Here is a 16911-nt window from a genome sequence, read left to right as displayed (position 1 = left end):
CGTAACTATTGCACACTTACCCTAAGAAATTATACACAAACACATTAATTAATAGACGCACATACACCTAACAAAACCCTACTTCTAACCCTACACTAAACCACACATACATTCCTACCTATACACTTAACTTAACCTGCACCCTCACCCTAAGGTCCGTAACTATCGCACCACAGTGGAGGAAATAGCGAAGCCAAGGAATGGCCCACCAAAATCTTGCCCTAGGTAAGACTTAGATGTTCCGTGGCTTTGCTATTTTCATCCTTCGATGTACTGGGTTTGATATTATAACATTCAAAGTTTTTCAACTTCGATGTTATAATATAGACCTGAATATTAATATGATTTATACAGAGACATAACAAAAGGAGATACTGCCAGTCCAGCCATTTGGAATTTTGTAAATAATCATATGTCATTTGTGAAAATCAACATGAATCATATGCTTGTTTTAAAAATGCATTCAAACTATAGGTTATGTGTATATTAAACTGCTGGTACAGAAGTTTGTGTTGAACAGGATTTGTACAGTACTGAGCCTAGATGTTTGACCACAACGTACACCGCTGGATTAGAACAGAAATGTATATACACTATTGTACATGTGTAAATGTATATATTTTAACAGCGGGAACTAGAACATAGAGGGTTAACTTGCAAAACTTCAATAAAATAGTTGAAATTAAATTGTTTTATGATTGTGCTATAAATGTTATTTTTAATGCAGCAAGGAGACAGGATGTATAAAACTAGGGTGCCTTCTGCATTTTTTTGTAAGTGTCTTATTGTTTTATGTTTTCCAGCAGTTGCAAAGATCTGAGAGATATGTATTTTTACAGGGAGATGCTAAATGTTGGTAGTTTCTGACAATAGTGGTTTAGCTTGGGAACTAAAGTCAGGTGACAAAAAGTGATGTCATCCAAGCTAACCCAGCAGTAATATTTGATATTAATTTAAGAACTCTCTGAGAGAGAGAGAGAGAGAGAGAGAGAGAGAGAGAGTGTGTGTGTGTGTGTGTGTGTGTGTGTGTGTGTGTGTGTGTGTGTGTGTGTGTGTGTGTGTGTGAGAGAGAGACAGAGAGAGGGCATTTTGTATTTTGTCTTTGACCTGACAAGAACATTCACTCACCACTTTTGCCTGCTTGTCGTTCTGTAAGTAAGTTTTTAGGGCATAGGAACTCTTTTAGATTCAGATAGGAATATAGTAAGGTATAGCTTAGATGTTTTCTGTATTTATTTGAGACTGTCCTGCAATGTTGTTTTAAATATTTCCTGTGATTTTGAACTCTGAACTTACTGTGATGATGTATTGAATATTTTCTGGCTATTTTATAATTTATTATTAAATATATTTAAATCTATCTTTGTGGCTGGTCTGTTTAGAGATATTTAAGCTCTTTGAGTACTTGCATATCTATTTGGTGACACTATACAGGTCACTCCTAATAGCCTGGTCCTTGGTCACACTACCATTTGGATTAATAGTAACAGTGCACAATAAGATTGGACACCCTTTGCTAAGGGCCTTAAAGTAGCTGATAAGGAGCTGGCTGGTGGCAGTGAAAACTATCTTATAGTCTGGGTAGAATGTGGCATAGCTAGTAAACCTGTGGAAGCCTTTTCCAGGTGTGTGTGTGTGTGTGTGTGTGTGTGTGTGTGTGTGTGTGTGTGTGTGTGGTGTGGTGTGTGTGTGTGTGTGTGTGTGTGTGTGTGTGTGTGTGTGTGTGTGTGTGTGTGTGTGTGTGTGTGCACGTGCGTGTGTGTGTATGAATCAAATCTCAAAGTGTGTGTGTCAGTTACATGGGCAGGGACACAAAGCGCTGGTTGGACAGAGAGGGTGCTTGAGGTCTTAGCTTGGCCACTCATCTGAGATCTCAACTCTATAGCTGTACCAATGGGGAGTCTTATTGGGGATCTGGAGGAAGAGGGAGAAACCAGTCCCAGACTGTCTGTGATCTCTGTGTGCTCTTAAGGGAAAGTGCACTTTACTGCGTGTGTACTTGTCATCCTCCCAGTGTGTACATCCCCTACTGTTGCCACTGGGTATGAATGAGGCTCCTTGATTACTGGGCCAGTGTTGTGGTGTCACATATTAATTGGTGGGCAGTTGTGTAATATCTGCATCACATATTAATTGGCTTGTAGTGGTGGAATATCCACATATTAGGATTCAGTGGTGTGGATATTGAATTCCTGTAGCCTATAAACAGTGGTCACTAAGGAAGGTGTTTGTACTCTCAATCAACCACACAGTGAACATTCAGAGTTTCATATCACAATTGTTTTATTTATTTATTTTTTTGATAGCTTAGTTAGTCAGGGAGAGGAGGCAGGCATGTCAGCAGAGGAGCATGGCAAGCTGACAAAGAGCCATTTGGCTGAGATGTGCAAGGCTAAATGACTGGTGCATGCCAGCCTGACTAAAGCAGAAATTATTGCAGTTTTAGTCACAGCTGCTTCACAGAATTGGAACCAGGAGAACAATCAGACTGGCCTTGGGAATGTACAACTCTCAGAAAATGAACAGTTTAACCTACCCACAGATGACTTAAAAATCCATCTGGAGTTAAATAAACTTGAGCTGGAGGCCAAACATGTGGAAATAAAATCAGCAGAGAGTCTGGGAAGCCTGGATGTCAAACGAAATGAGAAGCTGAGACATCTGGGGGCTGTGGAAAATGAGAAACTATGATGTCTGGAAACTGAGGAGAATGAGAGGCAGAAGCAACATGAGAAGGAGATGCTGACTCTTTGCCAGGGTCATGGAGGTAATGGGGAAGAGAGTAACTGAACCCCAGAAGCAGCAATGGTCAGTACATTTCTTCCACAAATTACAGGGGGGAGAGGGATTTATGATAGTTTCATTCATATGTTTGAAAGGGTGTATAAACAGTATAATGCTGACCAAGGGCTCAGGGTATGGTTCCTGACCCCTTTACTCCATGGTAAACTGCTATTTCTAAATTGTCTGATACTGATTGCTTAAATTATAATACTGTAAATAATTGTCTGTCAGAATATTTTAAGTTAACACCTGAGGCTTATAGGAAAGTTCCATGAGCATAGACACAAGGCAGATGAAAGTGTGTGTGAATATATTGCTAAACTAAGCACTTATTTTCAGAGGTGGGTGAATGCATGTCAGGTCACCACTTCTGAAAGGATGGCAGACCTTTTGGTGAGGGAACAAGCCCTTATCCCTTTGCCTGAGGACATGAGAGTCTGGTTAATAGATAGAGAATGTAACACAGCAGACGAGTTGGGGAAAAAGGGAGACCTATACTGTGCAAGCAGGGCATCACTGCACAAGAAAGGAATACCCAGTACTGCTCATGGGTCTAACGGAACCCATGATGGGCATCCCAGACCACCCCAACTGAGTCTGCCAGTAGCAGTGGAAGCCACTAGTCCAGGTACACATCCAGAACCAAGGGTTAAATATTTTAAATGTAACCAGTGGGACCATGTATAATATAGATGTCCACGGAGGCAAGGTGGGGAACAAAAGGTGGGAGAGCCAGTAAGTGGGAATGACAGAATGACAGCAGTACGTTGTCTTGAGAGAACAAGGGTACCAAACTACCACAAGAGGTTATATCTTATCTTAGTAAATGGGAAAGAGGCCACTGCTAAGAGAGACACAGCCTCTGACCTAACCATTGTGAAGCCTGCAATGGTTAAAGAGGAGCACTACTTGCTTGGGCAGTCTACTCCAGTCAGAGCTTTAGGAGGGACACCATTCCAAATACCTTTGGCTAGGGTTCATGTTGACTGGGAAGGTAGAAAAGGAAGCCAGCAAGTAGGTGTGTTTGAGGATATCCCTGCAATTATCCTGATAGGGAATGATTTTGATTATGCAGTACCTTGTGTGCATGCAGTTACACACCGTCAGGCTTGGAGACAATGAAGTGTGTCTTGTAGCCTGGGGGAGACCCAGAGAGACCGCACAGTTGCAGCCAGGACTGGTGATGTGGTCACTTCAGGGAGGGAGCTACCCTGTAGCAGTGAGACTGAAGATGAGCCACAGCTGCTTGTTGGTACAGATGTTCCCTTGTACAGAGTGACTGCAATGGCAGAGATAAGTAGTACTACCCAGGCTGACAGTGAGGCACCACTGTCAGAGAATACCGGACTTCCTGTGAAGGGGAGTTGGGAAGTGTTACAAAGAGATAGTTGAGACAGGCTCAGCTCTCAGACCCTACATTACAAGGCCTGAGGGAGGTAGCCAGTGAGGTACCTGATTCTCAAGGGAAATTGTAATCTGTATACTGGGACAAAGATTTACTATATACAGAGTGGACACCTGAAGGAGGGCTAGAGGGTGAGAGAATAGAGCAGTTGATAATGCCCAGAGCCTACTGTCTGGCACTCCTAGCCATAGCCAATGATATTCCCTTTGCAGGTCATATGGACATTCAACTTACAAAGAGACTTATTATGCAGAACATTTATTGGCCTAGGATTTCCAGAGATGTAACAGGGTACTGCAGGACCTGTGAGCAGTGCTGAAAGGTAGGTAAGGCAGGAGACAAGATGCTTTGTTAGAGATTTTCAGCAGGACAGATTTCCCAAAAGAAATACTGACTGACAGAGGTGCCAATTTCATGTCAGACATGCTAGCTTGCCTGTGGAAGCACTGTGGTGTAAAGCACCTAAAGACCACCCCCTACCATCCCGAGACTAATGGGCTTGTTGAGAGGTTAAACTGTATACTCAAGACCATACTACAGGCATTTTCAGACCAGTTCAAGAGGGACTGGGACAAATATTTGCCCCATCTATTGTTTGTTTACAGAAAGGTGCCCCAGGACTCCACAGATTTTTCACCCTTCGAGTTGCTGTATGGGCATAGGGTGAGTGGGCCTCTAGATTTGATTTGAGATGAGTGGTAGGGTGAGTGTGAATCTCACAAAGATCTGTTGTGGCATATGTCCTAAACTTCTGGACAAGGTTCAGGGAGCTGATGTGTTTGGCCCAGTAGAACCTGGCAGAAGCCGAACAGCAGAAAAGGTCTGGTATGACAGGAATGCTCAAGCTAGAGAGTATGCTGTGGGGCAGCAGGTGATGGTTCTCGTTCCTGTCAGATACAACAAGCTACAAGCAGTTTGGGAGGGACCTTTCAAAGTGGTAAGGGAGGTCAGTGAACATGGTAGAGCTGCTATGCAGGAGGCAGGGGGACAAACTCTACCATACTAACATGAAGAAACCATACCATGATAGAAAGGCCATGGTGGTAAGTATTTGCAGTACAAGGCAGGAGGAGTCTGAGGGGGATCTATGGCTATAGGGAGCTAGCCAAATCCCAAATTACTATAGTGGAGCCTAGGGTTGCAGGCTTGTGATGGGACAATGCAGCACTGTGCTGGGGTCAGCAATGCCAAGGCAGCTGGAATTTCAAGACAGGGAATGAGGTAAGGTATTCCCAGATAGGCTCACCCTCTCAAGCAATGTTTCTCAAGGGTCACTTGAAAAACTACCTTGAGTTTTCGGGGGAAGAAGTCTGACAAAGGGAAATACTCCCAGCATGGCTAGCTGGAATTTTGTAAATAATTACATGTCATTTGCGAATATTAATATGATTTATATAGACATGTAATAGAAGGAGATACTGCCAGCCCAGCTACCTGGAATTTTGTAAATAATCATATGTTATTTGTGAATATCAACATGATTCATATGCTTGTCTTACAAATGTATTAGAACTGTATGTAATGTATATTAAACTTTTGGTAAAGAAGTATGTGTTTAACAGGATTTGTAAAGAACTGAGCCTAGATGTGTGACCACAGCTTACCTTGCAGGATTAGAACAGAAATGTATATATTGCCAATAATGATATATGTGATTTTAATGCTTGGCTCAATGCCTTTAAATAATGAAGAAGCAATGCTGCCTATGTAAAGAATTTGAATATAATTCTGTGATCAGCTGTATGGCTCATGAGATCATAACACCAGACAATAGCATTTTAATTAATGGTAGTTAGTTGAAATATAGACCCATTATTCACACTTATTCAATATAATTTGATGTACCACAGTGAATCCCTAGTTGAATATAGGGCCACCTAAGCTGGTTTTCATGTTTTGTGCATTCTTGCATTATTATTTCAATGATATGAAGTGTCATTCTGATGTAACTCTAATATGCTAATTCTAATTACCAAATTGTTCATTGTATTGTACTGTTCTGGCAATTTATATATTTCTATGTTCATTTTACAGCTCTCTAACTGTAGCCTTTTTCAACAGGTAATTTGCATGTTTCCCATTTCTGCCTTATAAAAAACATGCATTTTGTTTTCCAGATATCTTGTTAATTACTAAGGTGCCCCCACCATTGTGTCATGATGGCTGTCATAATGGGTTTTGCATTTCCATCACTCAATATTGTAAACTGTAAACTGCTTTTTGAAAGGTAGGCAAAAAAGGAGTCCAAAAAGGTGTCACATTAAATGAGGGCAAGGACAACCAATGAAAAGGGATGGCATGATGATAACACAATAATCATGCTTTCAGTAACTACACTAATAGTAGGGCATTATTCTAGGCCCAATATTTTCTTTGCCACATCCTTCTATTTCCCATTTCCATGACCCTACAGCTTCTGAGGTCCCTAAATTGCCACGTTGAATATTCTGTTGAGAAGTCCTCACTTGAACATAAAAAAATCATTGCATTAAGGAAGGTGCAGGACTATACTTTGAGTGTGTTAGAACCTGCAGGTTACTGTCACACAGTAAAGATATTTTTGCAGTCCTATCATTGTGCAAACCCTTTGATTCATCTCTTCAATGTCCTTCACCCTACTATAATTCTCACATCCCCCTAGATCATTACCTTTGTATCGCAAAGTTGCTAACTCATCTTCTCAGAATTCATAATCAAACAGTAAATGAAACTACGTATCATAGCCAAAAAATACACTATTCTACACCACCCTTATGCCATAACATTTGGTCTGATAAGCATAAGAGTGCCCATAACAATAGCTTAAGCAATTATTCTGTTGAAAGTACACCTGTTCTTTTCTGAAAAGTAATGTCCCTTAATATTCTGCACTTTTCCCCACTAGGTACAGTGAATCCTCTCAAACTTCAACCCAGTACTTCTAACAGGTCAAACCATTTCCAAAATGAAATGTTTTACAAAGCCAGCTCCACAACAATAACCTTCACAGAATTACAAACCAAACCCTTTTGATCAGCGAATCATTTTCTTCCAGTCAGTTGAACCCCAAACTGGCTCAAAGCCTTGCCTCACAAAACATATAGGATCCTTTTCATAATGAAAAGCTGTGGAATCCTCTTAAAATAACCCTAAAGCTGCAATCAACATATGCAACAATAACAAAAACAAAGCAATAATATCTCCCGTTTCCAAGAAACATAGATGCTAAACTCTTCAAGGTCAAATATAACACAACAGCTTGCCAATTTAAACTGCACCTTATTGTATGTAGGCTACTCGACAAGTAAATTTGTGCAACCAGGTACCTTTGACAAAGGAGACACAGTAGACATTTCAAAAATTACAAAGCCATGGGTAAAAGAAGACCATTATCCATCTAAGTATACTAATGCAGGAAACACAAGCAATTCTTTTATTACATAAGCTCACCTTCCATAGGTTCATATGTTGGTACTAGGCTATCGGTCCTAGGGCCTATACAAGCCTAGCCATAACAATTCCCTGGATATTTCTTCCCACAATATTTACTTCCCTGGACCCCTGTCTAGCAGGGCGACTGACATGATCCCCAGGGTGAATTTCCTTTCTCCCATCCAGTCGTCAAGGTTCCTTTTAAAAAGGGCCAAGGAGGCGCTCTGCTTGACATATATGGGCAGTCTATTCCAGAGTATGGGGAGTCTCTGGCAGGAACCTATCCTTCCCCCATGTTTTGTTCATTGTGATGACAAGGTTTAGATCCCTGGAGCATGTGGCTCTGAGGGACTGGGATTTCTTTAGTGGAGCATGTCCAACAGCTATGGGTTTGACATGGCTTTGTATGTTAAGCAGACATCGCCTCTGTGTAAACGATATGCCACAGAGTATAGCTGGAGTTATTTTAGATGGTCAGCATAGGGCATCTGCTTTAAGCCTGTTATTCTATAGTGAGGTATTTCTGTGGCCTTTCCAGCTGCTGCAGATGTCTTGTGAGGTACATACCAAATGGGTCATTGTACTCTATAAGGGGTCTAATGAGGGATGAGTACAGTGGGACAATGACCTCCTTTTTTCTGGATGAAAAGCCCTTAGTGATGAGGTGTGCCACATAGAAGGATTTCCTTACTGTTGTGGTGATGTGGTTATTGAAGGTAAGACCACTGTCCACCTGTGTCCCTAAGTCTCTCATCATAATTTCAGTGTTTAGTGTTCTGCCACTTATGTGGTAATTCATGGGTATATGGTTTTTCCTAAAGGAGATAATTATACATTTCTTAACATTAAGCTTGAGTCCATGGCTCTAGCATGAAACATCATTTTCTGTAAGGCCCTTTTGTAGAATATTTACATAATTTGGGGATTCAGTAATGACTCCCAGTTTACAGTCATCTGTGAACTTTGTTAGCCAGAGTCCCTTAGTGTTGACCTGTACTTCAGAGAAGTAGATGCCAAATAAGAGCAGTCCCAGGACTGAAATCTGAGGTACTCCACTGCCAAACAAGAGCAGTCCTAGGACTGACATCTGAGGCACTCCACTTGTCACTTGTCTGGAGCTGGATTTGGAGTCGGCTACTTTTACAGTCTGGGTTCTGTCAGTAGGCCAGTTGGCAACCCATCAAGTGATGTAGGGATTTATGCCTAGCTTAGTAAGTTTATCTATGATTCCAGAGTGGGGGATGGTGTTGAAGTCCTTGGTGAGGTCCAGATAGGCTGTGTGGACCACCTTACTCTCATCCACAGCTCTGGAGACTGATTTGAAGAAGTCAATCAGGTTCAGGAGACAAGATCAGTCCTACACAAACCCAAACTGGGTGGAGTCCAGGGTTTGAAGGTTGCCAATGTATTTGTTTATAAGTTCCATGCTAATGTGTTCCATGCCCTTGCAGATCAGGCTCGTCAGACTGATGGGACGGTAGTTCCCGGGATCCAAGGTGGATCCTCCCTTGTGAAGTGGGATAACTGTAGCTGTAAGCCACTCAGTGGTGAGGTGCCAGTTCATTTTGTAGTTCATGTAGTACACAGCCCAGGATGTCATCTGGTCCCATGGATGCTGTATTCTTAGCTTTGGAGAGTGCGGTTTCTACCTGTGTGGCCATAATTACCAGAATTTGGCAATCTTTTGGTATTGAGATGGGCCTTTTATAGGGTGAGAGGGGGGTGAAGTTGACACTAAATCGATCTGCCAGGATATTGGCAATATCCTTGGGATCAGTATATTTAATGCCATTCTGTTGTAGCTCAGAGCAGATCTGAACATTGCCATTTAAATTCTTGACATAACTATAGATGCCTTGTGGTTGTTTTTGGAATCTTTGGCAATTTTATTTTGGTAGCTAGCTTTGGAGGATTTTATGAGGGATCTCAGCTTCTTACTGAGACTGGTAAGGGAGTTTTTTGCATCCTGGGATTTTCCTCTTTTCTGCAACAGTTTCTTCCTTCTGTTGTATAGTTTGTTTATGGCAGAGGACCACCAGATTGGCTTCCTTTTTTTGGAGGAGAGTGTCTTGGTTCAATTTGGGATGGCACGATTCATGCACGAGTGGATGTGCTTGTACAGTGACTTAGTGTAGGATTCAGCAGTCAAACTTTCAGCTCCCATCTGCATGGGTGTCATGAAGTTTGTCACTTCTGACTTGAGTAGCATGAAGTTGGCTTTGGAGAAGTCTTTTACGGAGTTTTCCTTACTGGGGGTGGGGGTGGGATGTGGATGTCAAGGGTGATTTGCTTATGGTCAGACCTAACCAATGAGGGGGTGACCACTGGTGTGGAGCATCTATCTCCCATGTCGTTAATGACCAGGTCTAGGATATTGGAGCCCCTGGTGGGACAATGGATTAGTTGATCCAGGGCATTGGAATTTATGAATTCCAAGAACCGTTGGGAAAAGATGCTGGTACCCGAGTAGTTTTTCCAGTTAATGGCAGGGTAGTTGTAATCACCCAGTATTAAGGTGTTTGGTTGTATCTTAATATTTTCCAGTATGTTTAGAAAGGTGTAGTGAGAATCAAGGTTCAGACAAACTCACAAAGCAAATATGACTTTAGTTGACTAATTATTTCCCTTCCATTACTAAAGTTCTTCTACCATAACTTCAATTATCCCAGACCCCACTCCATGTTGTGAGATAAAACTTTAAAACTTAATTCCTCAGTTGATACAGGTTGTGTCGCCAACCAAAAAATCATTTTGTATGAATTTAGAATTAATCTCCTGAGGCATGTCAAAAATTACATTAATTCCTAAAATCCATGTGTTTTATTCAACTGAAATATAAGACATCCAGAACAAATTTATTTAAAGATGCCTCTGTCTCCATGACATATCCAAAATGGGACTATGTATCTTTCATTTACATTCTCATTCCTACCTTAATTTGCAAAGCATAGTAACATTTCTATTACCCCCTTTAAAACAGAACTACATCTGAATTTATTTAAGCTCCAATCACTCAAAATAAATATGCTTAAATGTGTTAATTAATAATTTATTTATTCAAATTTGGTTACCGGGAAAATCCAACTGAGTAGAAGCCCATTTTCAGCAAATGCCTGGGGAGCAAAGTTTCAAATTATTACAAAACAACAATAATTTTACAGTCTTCAAGAATAAAATAAACCTCTCCATTTAAATAATAATGGAAAATTAGACATATAAAAATATTGGTTAAGAATTGATACAAGGTATACGACTATCATTTAATATTTAGAGAAATTTTAAACAGTTTGTAAAGAAATTAAAGGTAAGTTAGTCTAATGCAAATATGAGTTAGATCACAAATATGTTCCCCCGGATTCACAAAACCTCCATGTAAGACTAAATAAGTCTTACTCGGAAACTGCAGTTGAACGGTCTGACGTCAGTGTGCCATGCATATTCATGAGGGCACGCTGACTCCACTCCAAGTCTAACACGGACCGTGCAGGAAGGCAGGGGGCGTGTCTGACTGCCGAGCAGTCCTAAGGTCCACGCCCCTGCAAGTGTCTGAATTGTGAAATGTCAACACACATGAGAGAGTCTGCTCAAATGTCAACATACCCAACACTACACTCCCTCACACTGTAAACCCCCAGTAGAGTTATAAAATGCAAAATATATATATTTTTTCTAATTCCCGATATAGCTGCCTGTATTTGTGCGTGTTTGCATGGCTGTGCCCATAGCTTAGCTAGAGTTAGCAATGTCGACATTGAAGAGCATAATAACAAATGTTTATACCAATCAATCCAAACAGCAATAGTGTAGTGGTAGAGCCTTCGCACAAAAACAGAGGCATTCACGGCTCGAGTCCCACCACTCCCCTCTGAATTTTATGTTTTAAATTAGCATATGAAATAATTCCTGACATATATATGACTAAAATATTACTAAAAAGTATTGAAATGGCCTATGTATCAGTGAACAAAATGTATATATAGAAATGTAAGAATGATCTTGACATAAAAATGCACGTAGCTAAGCAACGCTTTACCCAGCGCAATCTAGTTGCCCACAGCTAAGTAGCGCTTTACCCAGCACAGTCTAGTTGCCCACAGCTAAGCAGCTCTTTAACCAGCACAGTCTAGTTGCCTACAGCTAAGCAGCGCTTTACACAGCACAATATAGTTGCCCACAGCTAAGCAGCGCTTTACCCAGCGCAATATAGTTGCCCACAGCTAAGCAGCGCTTTACCCAGTGCAATAAGTTTGCATGGAGCTGCGCACCATAAAGCAACATGGAGCAATGTCGGGCAACGTTGGGCAACGTGGAGCAACGTGGAGCAAAGTTGCCAAAACACAGCCACACCCCCTAGCCTGTCTGGACAGTAGTAAAATAAAATGCAATGATAAGTTTCGAACCCGGGACACTCTGCACCATAATCAAAGCACTGAACCACTAAGCCATGACAGCTTAGGATAAATGACCACTGTTAACATACATATACTTATAAATGGTAGATTAACCATTGCTAAGCAGGTCTGCTGTCAGCCGAGAATTTTCAAAAACAGCCAATCACAAAAAAGTGCGGGAAATGCGGCATATTTAAGCTCCATAGGCGGGAATACTCACCATAACTGATTGTAGCTCCCATCTGCAGTTAGAATGTCTGGTGCTGGAGAGGGTACTCACTTTCTAGCGCAATGCTGGGGCATTGAGGAATCAAAATACATGGTTTGGCTCCTAGTCCATCGCCTTGAGTCTTGACTCCTGCAGGGCCAGTTCCAAGGGACGGAGTATAAGGCAGAGGCTTGGAACCGGTTGGCTCATGAACTCAACAGTGCCACAGGCATCCCTCGGACTGGTGAGCAGGTCCATCACCACCATGCAGACCTGAAGAGACGGAAACAGAACCAACTGAACCAGTGGATCCAGCAGGCCCATCATATGCAAGATGCCCCACTACTGAGTAGGTAGCCATGGAATGCAGTATGTAAGACATACTAATATAGTCTAAATAATGGATAGGTATGTCTCAATATCCCTTCATTTACTTCACAGCTGCAGGTGTCCATGCTGTGAATCAGCAAGCCTATGCAGACAGGCTGCTAAAGCTGTGCTACCAGGCAGGTTAGTAATTATTCTGCATGTATTGTTATATAATATATGTGAGAGAGCATGAAAAAAGTGTTGTAGCACAATAATACAGCTATAAAATGCCCTGAATAAATTCTCTGCATGTACTGTTATGTAACATAATTCAGAGAGCCAGAAATAGAGTGTAGTAATCCATTAATAAAGGTGAAATAAGTCTGGAATACTATCTCTGCATGTACTGTCATATAAAATAAGTGAGCTAGCCTGTAAAAGAGTGTTGTAACCTATCAATAAAGGTATAATATGTCCTGAATAGGTCTTCCGTATGCACTGTAATATCAAATAAAGGAGAGAGTCTGTAGAAAAGAGTGTTTTAATGTAATTAATAAAGGCATAATACTTGGAGTGTGTCTGTGTCACTTACTTTGAAATGTTGTTGTACCCTTGCATTAAATAAATAGTACTGTTGTATAAAGTGCTGTCAACCCACAGTTGTGCAGTCCCATATAAAGTGGATGAAGAAAGTGCCAGTAGCTGTGAAGCATATAACAGTCCTCAACAGTCGGTAAATGGTTGTCATGCATGTGTAAATCTGGCACATGAGTAGCTTGTCAAGGTGTTCCCCAGAAATGTAAGTGTGCTACATGAAATGTAGGGTTCTGTAGAAATTTAACTGAAAAAGTCACGTGAACACATCCAGATATGTAGATACATAAATATAAAAATAAAATATAAATATGTTGTAGTAACATCTGCATCTTGGACAGTTAGTATGTCAGATATAGGTCAGGTATATAATGAACTAGCCAAACCCATTACACAATCTAATGCATGTTGCCCAGTGTAATAATACATGAAGGGGATATACACCTGCAGTCAATAGGAATGTAGTGTAGAGTAAAAGTACTAATAAGATGTTAATGGAGGTTTCTTTTTACACCCTACTCCATGTGCATAAACAATGCAATTCCACACCTCAGTGGGTATGTCTAATCTCAAAACATTTGTTGGGACATATGTCCTATTGTTCTATAAAAATCTGCATTTTCTTTGATGCATGTGCCCTGTTCAAACACCACAATCTTGGTGGCCTGTTGCCACCAATCATCCCTGCATGCTGTTGTAATGTCCACTGTTGTTCAATATATGCATGTGTTATGCTTGCTGTTCAACTGTTGTAACCCTGGTGTGTTGGGTTAATGGGAATATTACTGCATGCTGTTACAACTAATTTGGAATGCTATTGTCTATGTAGTAATTAAACACACCTAATAACAGAAAGTATGGGAAGGCCGGTCCCAGCGGACCCACCTGTCCCTCCTCAGCTGGCGATTGCTCCTGGCACCAGCAGGTCTAGTGCCCAGCCCGGGCTACCCTCCTCCATTGGTCCAGTGCCACCTTCGGGTGGAAGTGCTGCAGGAGATGGGGCTCACCCCCCCTGCAAGTGTGGGCGGAGAAGGGCCACCTGTCACCCTCGTAAGGGTCCAGGTTGTGGTGCGTAGGGAGATCCAGCATGTAGTCACTGAACCCCTACGCCAGCTCGAGGCGAGAGTGGCGTGACTCATGGGTGAGTCTGCTCCTCCTACACAGCCCCCAGCACAGCCACCTTTGGGTCTGTGAAGGTTCAGTGGTGACTGCCCATTGGTTGGGATCTCAGTCCCACTGTTACCATCTGTGGGCTCATGGGCTTGTGATTTCCAAACATCCGTCCCCGTCAATTGTGTTCACCCACCCCATGTGTCATACTCCACCCCTGTATGCATCTTGTTTGTCTTGTCTGTTTACCTCCCCAACCTACCTCCCCAAATATACCTACTTCCTCTAACTCACATTCCCTCTCACCTGTAAAAAAAAAAAAAAAAAAAGGCAATCTGTACCCACAAAAAAATTATGCCCCATATATAGCTGCCCATTCCGCACACATGTCTGCTGGACATGTAAACTGATAATTAGAATTGGCAGTACAACATACTTTGTTGTCCTCACCCCTCTCTCAGGGGTGGAAGGTTCCAAATTTCACACCAAATGTGTAACATATGCACAGCTGTTGCTGGTAAAGAAATGGGCAGCTATGGAGTTTCCCTACACCCGTCCTGCACACCCCGATCTGGTTTCCCTACTGTCTTTCCCGCTTTGTGCCCCCTTTTTCACCACTTTCCTATCTCCCCATTTTCTTTTCTTTAAAATAAATTAGCGCAGGGGTTAGCGGGAGTAAGCACTTTTAAGCAGTAGTTAGCGGGTTTGAGCGAGTGTGCGCATGTGTGCGCTTAGCTAAGTATTGCTAAGCGTTGCGTAAACCCACGCAAACCCGCTTACAACTGCTTAAAAGTGCCTTAATCACTCTGTATGTCAGGGCCCTTGTTCTGTTCAGCAGCAAAATAAAACACCTCTATCAGTCTCAAATCCCAGACCTTGGACACACTTGACTGCATGAAGTACCACTAAGCCACAGCAGATATGCAATAACTTGGTGCTGAAATAAATATATCATACAAAACAATGAGTGAATTTAAAGGAAAAATAGGAAGGCCATAACACAAAGCTTGTTCTGTGGATCTTTACCAGCAATTGCTGTGGAATTGCATTACATGACTGTGATAAGAGAAGCAGCCATTCTAGCAGCAAATAATGTTATTGAGGCACTTTACAACCCCCACACAGTATCATAGCAGGGCAAACACTGGCATATCTGATTAGGGCAGAGGCCATACTTCCTGATTGTGAAACATATTTTAGCTGTGTTCCTCTGAATCCCTCTGAAAAGTACTGACATCAGTCAGAGAGGTGTTGCATTACACAATGAATAATCACAATAATAACAGTAGACACCGCTTGCACTTCATAAAAGGAGTACAAATCCACATGCACTGCTTCACTCAAGTCTACTCTTACTGTCTCTATTAGTTGGAAGGTGTACCTCACATTTAACTACCTATCCCTGACTCCAAACAAATATGTATCTGAGTGTTTCATAGGCCTGGGAGAGGCGCAAACACACAGGCATATCAGCTCATCTGCTGTTACACACTCTGCACACAGCTTTGTGCGGACTTCCACAAGCATACCCTTATGTAGGAGTACAACACAGAAATACCAAAGGATCTAGCCATGTACTGGTAGCAACGGACTGTAACAATGCCATTGTACCAGTGCTGAAAACACCTGTGGGTTGCACAGACAAAGAATAAAAGGCTAACATCTGTCTACCATCTGGATAGGTTCACAGTTGGGACCTATGCAGACAGACCACCTGCTTGATAAACCAACAGGTACACACCAATCCATTAAGTCCAGTAAGATAACACTCACACAATAAGACGTAATGCTTTCTGTATGTCTGCACCCCCCCCCATATTTTAAATATACATGTGTTTAAGGTCAACCAAGGATGTAGGTAGGCATACTCAGTAGTGGAATTGTCCAGTTTACCTGAGACTCCTGTGCTAATGTCAACAACAAAAAGTACACAAACCCTGCAGAAGTGAGTACATCAATATGCACAGTATAACAGTCCAAAAATAGTTCATGTGTCAAATGAATACTTCTCAATAACTACTTTTGTATGGCAGTCAATTACATATGTAGAAATGAAACTACATACTCACATATATCTTGTGTAAGCATTTGTATGGGTGACTTAAACACTTCACTGATAGCTCTGTACTGGAAGTGGCAACAGTCAGGTCTGAGTACAACATGTACATCACTGTCTACACCTCTAGCTTCAGATATAAGAAGTATACCAACCTTCTGACTGAAACAACAGTGTACACAGTAAACAAGCACGGGCCCCACTCTGGAAATTTGAAAGGGCTACGCCTACAGAACCTATCATTTTATAGCATTGGGTTGCTATGACAGTGAGTACTGCAATTACCACACAGCAGGCTGTATGCATTTACCAAATGCTGTGCACCAATTGGTGCAGAGGTCATCACATGCACATGTGCTGATACCTATAAAAGCAGACTGTACTTGCTATCCCCACATGCAATCATTACATTGCACCTGATACAGCTACACAGAACTTGTGTCTGAGTTTTCCAAGCGTTATTACTTAATAACACAAATGTTTACTTGAGTAAGGATACTCTAGTGAATCATCCACCAAATAAATTAATTAAGTAAAAAAAAAACTTAATTAATAAAAAAGGGAATTAAGTAGAAGCTATCTCTACTTAGGCAACACCAAAAAAAAATTGTCCAAAAAAAAAAAAAAAACAGACGGTCCTGAA

The sequence above is a fragment of the Protopterus annectens genome, chromosome 1.part1, assembly GCF_019279795.1.
Source record: "Protopterus annectens isolate FY-2018-M chromosome 1.part1, PAN1.0, whole genome shotgun sequence".
Lineage (NCBI taxonomy): Eukaryota > Metazoa > Chordata > Ceratodontiformes > Protopteridae > Protopterus > Protopterus annectens.
Note: the sequence above shows the minus strand (reverse complement) of the source record.